The following is a 6011-nucleotide window of genomic DNA, read 5'->3' as shown; positions in this document are numbered from 1 at the left end:
TTCCAACTCAGCACCATCATTCATCTTAATGAACTCTTCTTTTGTGCTCCACTGCAATGCTGCATTCAGTGTAGCGTGAGCAAGAATACTCTCGATGGATTTTCCATAAACACATGAAATAGAGAAGAGCTTACCAGTTAATCACTTACACGCTCTACAAAAACGTGTTTAATTGGAAAGTTATCAAATAACTCACGACACAGTGTGCCTCCTGAAAGCGGATATTGATTTCAGGTTCCCAGTGCTATTGCACAAATGCCATCTCCAAGAGAGTTTCCCATCGACGGGCACTTGGACAATGATTGATCGTTTGCAAAGTGGATGACCATTGATCATTAATCAATCATGGAGATGATTCCAGCCTGTAAAACGTCCCTGTCTAAACAGGTCATTCATCTTTAGACACCCCCGCTTTCACAACGGCTTCTTAACAACAACCTCCATCAAACAGGCAAATGAGTCACATTTCTCTGCCGGTAGGTCCCGCAAACCCTCAGACGACAGTTTTCATTTGCCCGGCTTCTGTCAAAAGTTGATATCTTGTGCGAGAAAAAGTTCCACTGGATTGTTGCATTTTCCAGTCCTTTACAAACATTAATGCAAAAATGAATGCTCAGCTAAGCATGAACCGAGCAAATGCAAACAAAGCTAAGGCATGCTGCAATTCACAAAACACATTTCATGCTGCAGACTTGGACTTGAATCTCAGACTGGATAAAGCTTGTATTGTGCCATGCCGTATATCTGTCTGCGCTCGATCAGATATGCCAGTTTGCACCTGCTGGGCCAATAATTCGGTCCTGCCAGACCTGGCACTGCAGCAGGTGTAAATTAGAGAGATGATTTTTTGACTCTGGGCCTGAAATGTCAGACATCTTGGCATTTATTCCCTGCTGATCATCAGTAAACTGCTATGGAAGGCTGATTCAGACTTTTACTTTAGAAATAATGGCAAGTCATTAGCTTAAAGGAAACATTCTAGAATTCTGTAGCAATTTAGTCTTTTGTGAGTCTATTCATTTGGTCCCTGTTCAACTGAAAACAGCTTTTAAAAGAAACGTTGTATAATTTATCCATCATGTAGTCACCCTTATTTTTTTCCAAACCCACCTGGCTGGCTTTATTCTGTAGAAAAAGATGAAATATTAATGTCTGGACATATTATGTTCATATATTGCACTAAAATCTTTTATCTGCACTGTTGTTCACTTAACTGATTTGCACTCTATCTGCCATTTGCCTTGCGCTGCTTTATTTAACTTTATATTTAATTTTATTATATGTCTTTTTTTTACATTTCCTTATTGTATAGTTTTATCTACATTTTATATCTGATCTAGATTTGTAGGCTTTAATGTTAATGTAATTTGTATGCACCAAGGTCTGAGAGTAACGCAATTTTGATTATCTGTATGTATGTACTGTACATGTGGAAGAATTTACAATAAAGCAGACTTGATTTGACTTGACTTGACATAAAACTAGAAATAACCATTGAAAAATATGCTGAAGACCTTATTCATCATTCATGTTCACTTTCACTTCAATATAACATGGAAATCCAAGCAAGTATATACATATACCTGTAAACTGTCATTCAAAGTCTAGAATCAATAAAAAAATAAATAATAATAATAATAATAAAACTAAAGAAATTAATATTTTTGATTGATCCGAACAAAAAGAGTTAATTCTTTTTATGATCTTTAATGCTTTTTTTCTTTAGGTTTGACATACTGTATGTTCTTTTTCAAATATATCAAAATGTAGAATTGTGATAATATGCAGCGTTAATTGATGAGACTCACAAAAATAAATATATAAATAAATAAAACATAAAAATTCTTTACCCAAAAATTTTGAGTAATAGATAGATAGATAGATAGATAGATAGAGCTAAGCTTCACAAATGACAAAAACACCATACAGTGCCATAAACTACAAATATTCTCCTCTTTTAAAGTTAAATATGACACACGTATAGAAGTGAAAATCCAAACGACAATAAAATTGGTTGGAAAGATACTAAAGGTTTTTACCAGTATAACCACACCAGTTTTACCATCTTGTTGTTCTATTAAATGTAGAATTGTGTGGTTTGAAAACCATAAGTTCACCCCTGCATACAAGTTCAAAACATAGTTTTTAATTTTTTCAAAAATTAATTTTTTTTAATTTTTATTTATTTACTATAATTATATAAAACAAAGCATAAAAATAAAATATTAACAGTGATATTAAAACAACAATTGAGTCGAGCATTACTTGTTTGGTGGTCTTTTGTGTTCAGGTTTGGAATGACGAGGGTGAGTAAATGAATGAATGAACTATTTCTTTAAATGCATATCATGGGAAAACTCAGGATCAAATCAGGCACTAATTGTAATATAAACAGTCACTTTTTTGAAAGGTTATCAGACCTGTGAAAACACACTTATCGCTTCCGGACATCCATTGCTCCTGTTCAAAAACAGAGTTCAAGGTGTGTTATCAGAGGATGTGCCTGATAATGTCCTAAAGCGGTAGCTTGATGTTTTGCTAGTATTAATATTAATCATATGTGTTTAACCCCCTCTGTTCCTAAACCTGCTGAGCTGCAAGCTTTGTAAAGTACTCATGACACAGAAAGCCACTCCAGAATTTTTCACACCCATCTCCCGCTGTTTTGGAATTGGGACTCGCTCTAATTTGCCCAAGTTTGTAAAACTGTCGCTTTGTATTGTAGACGAATGTCAACTGGGTTTACATGGGCACCACAATTGACACCGTTTGTAGGGCATTCAAATATGCATTTTAGTTCCATTTGCTCCCTTTAAAGGTAGCTGCTTGTTTAGACAGCAAACAGCAAAGCAGCTCACTTGGTTGAAACTGAGTTTATGTCAGCACTGCAAAATGACACTGGTGCAGAGCAGAAATATGACAGTGGTCAGCAGTTTCCGTTGACAAGCATGACAGGCATTTTTCTGCTAACACGTCTCTTAGGACTATTTGAGAACAAGCTTGTGCATTAGAGGCACTTAAGAGTAACATTCCTCTTCTCCCTGTAGATCAATACTGTTGAAGTAGACATCACCTGCTCCTTTTATCATGTGATAATTACTGATGGTTCCAGCAGAACATCCCACTAACCTTCCCTTTTCCCCTTCCAGGTCAGTCAGCTCTCAGATGGTCACAGTTTTTTTTTTTTTTTTTTTTTACTATTGGCAAATCACTTTGCAGCATGACAAGATCAACCCATTCTTACTGCAACAGACATCATCCTACGACATGAGGCTACACCAACAACAGTTTGTTTTGTTCTTGAGCATGCAGTTTAGGGTTGGGTTATTATGAAAAAGACACTGCAATAGAATAAGCAAAAACTGAATAATGGTAATTATTACTGACAGGCTGCACAGAAGACAGCACAAATCTAGCCAGGCGTACTTGTAAAACTAAAAAAAAATCATATACACTGGAAATTTCATTTTAAAATACCAATAAAACATGCAGGTACATAATATCGGTGTTGCTACTACTTGTTCAACCTCCACTTCTCCATCATCAAGTCAATTGTGCACATCATAAAAAGCAGTCTTTTATTCTTTTGAACAATTTGTGATTGCTTTGGTACATACATGCAATTGATTATGTACATTTGTCTGCGGTTTCCTACATTATCAGTTGGTAATGTTGTGTTGCTCAAAATGTATTATATAGTTCTCTGCAACAGTCTTACCCCCCCCCCAAACACCTAGGCATTAGTTCATCTTATAAGTCATTAAATGCAAAATGGCTGATCTAGTTGTCATAAACTGTCAAGAATATTTCCCACACATTTCTACTTACTATTTATATAACTTTTTGTAAATATGCCTTTGACTTTCACTAATGAAGAGAAAGAAGTTCAGCTAATGATAAACCTGTTTCTCTCAAATAGCTCAAAGGTGCATCTCATGATTCTTCAATTGGAGCGCATATATAGACAGAGGACAACACATGGATACGACAATGGATATTTCCTCGCTATTGGTCTGGCAAATCAACAGTAGCCCTGTGGCTGATGACATTTCGACCACACTGTCAGCTTTTGGTCAGGTTGGAGCCAGCCTCATCCACAAATATGAAGTTATGAGATGCTTCACTTGACTCCAATTCCACATTGCATTGCAGGGGAAGACATTCATTGTGATGTAGATGAGAATCTGTGGGCCGACAGACTGGCACATCAGGAGGCGATTCCTCATGCAGTGCTGCATGCAAAAGCAAAGTTCTGCCTAAGGAGTGTGTCCTGATTTTGTCTTTATAATTGTGTATTTTCAGCTTTGTGCCCATATTTCTGTTCTGTATCACAATGACATTTTTAGTTTTTTTTTTTTTTTTTTTTTTTGTCAGATCACTAGTAAAGTGTAACTGTGAATCCTATCCAGTCTCTTTCAATCAATATCCCACATACAATAATGTGCAAATTTGTACTTTTAAAATAGATATACGGCATAAGAAGTGCCTCCTACAGTAACTGCCATCCAAACTGTTGCCATGGTTTACATCAGGTAATACAGAGTGTACGGTCATATTGACAACATGACTAAACATTTGGACTATCTTGTTTGTAAACAATGACACAAGGACCTTATTCCGATTGCACTGATATGTTCACTGACACAAATACCTTCGTTTGAGGGAAGAACTAAAGACTATGAGATAGTTACTGGCTCTTGCAGGTGATCCATTGTGTGGTGCTGTTTGTACAAGTTGTTTTGAGAAAATGCAAATACTTCTCTGCAAATATTAAAGAAGTATCGAGAAATGCTCCAAAGCGACTGAGAAAAACTGTAATAGATCACTAAGCTAGCCTAGACCTAGCCTAGTCCTGCATGTTGACATGTTATATTTCACCTTGAACTGTTTTAAAGAGAATTTTGCTAATAATCATAATTATGAATTCAGTTTTAGGAACAAATGAGTAACATTTTGTGCCATTTGAAACTGAATTTGTTATGTTTTGTTGTTGCTGTTTTTTTATTATTCAATTACTATATCTGAATTGAATTTGAACTTAGGGGGCAAACAAAATGCAGAATTGCAAAGCTTATGAAAGTTTAAATATAAAAATTCTTGAAACTTGAAGGTGTATAGGCTAGACTAGAATGTTAGTACAATAGAACACTAGACAGACAGACTGATAGATGCAGGTCCATTTAATCTACTGTAGGGGCAAATGTGATGTATGGTTTATACAAAAACCTGTAAAAGGATAAAAGAGATTGTGAGCAGTCAATAAGGCCACAAATATAGTTTCTATCATACATCTAATGTAAAGCCAGACAATCTGCTTTGATCTTTGAATGCTGTTATTTCTGCAGGCAGTGTACATCAGTGAATGAACAGAAGGTGGTAAAGTCATCTGAAGGTGTGACTGCTATTACATGAGCATTTACGCAGCAGTGAAGGGTGGGCCGAAGTTTACAGGTGCTGTTGTTCACTGTGCCAAACCATCAGCAAGACTTGTTTGATTTATTTTTTCTTTCTTTTTTTTTGGCTGCTTTATTTTTGATATTCTAGTGGGCAATTGGCTGGTAGAGCTGGCTGCCACTGAACTCAGCGTGCATTTGAGAGCCATGAATACAACGCCTGAAGGCAAAACACAAACAAAGACTTACAAACACACAAAACACACAACCTTTCAAAGGATGCAAAATGACTTTAAACATTAATTTCCAGAAATCTTCTTTATCATTGGTTTGCTTACTTCTGCATGCATTTAACCACAGTAATTATTATTATTTGTATTATTATTTTTGTACAGACTTGCAAATGTCTCCAAAATAAATGCATCCATGCAAGATGCTGATAAGTAGCCGTGCTGTATCTGCCGTAGCAGAAGCATATCTTCAAATATTCAGATGGTGAAATCGCGCTCGTCTTATTTCCTTTAGCGGCGGTAGACTCATTTTCCTCCGCACTGCAGGTGTCTGGCCATGATACAGGCGTGGGATACAGTGAGAGATAATGCTTATTCTCATGAACTA

Source organism: Carassius auratus, chromosome 8 (assembly GCF_003368295.1).
Source record: "Carassius auratus strain Wakin chromosome 8, ASM336829v1, whole genome shotgun sequence".
NCBI lineage: Eukaryota > Metazoa > Chordata > Actinopteri > Cypriniformes > Cyprinidae > Carassius > Carassius auratus.
Note: the sequence above shows the minus strand (reverse complement) of the source record.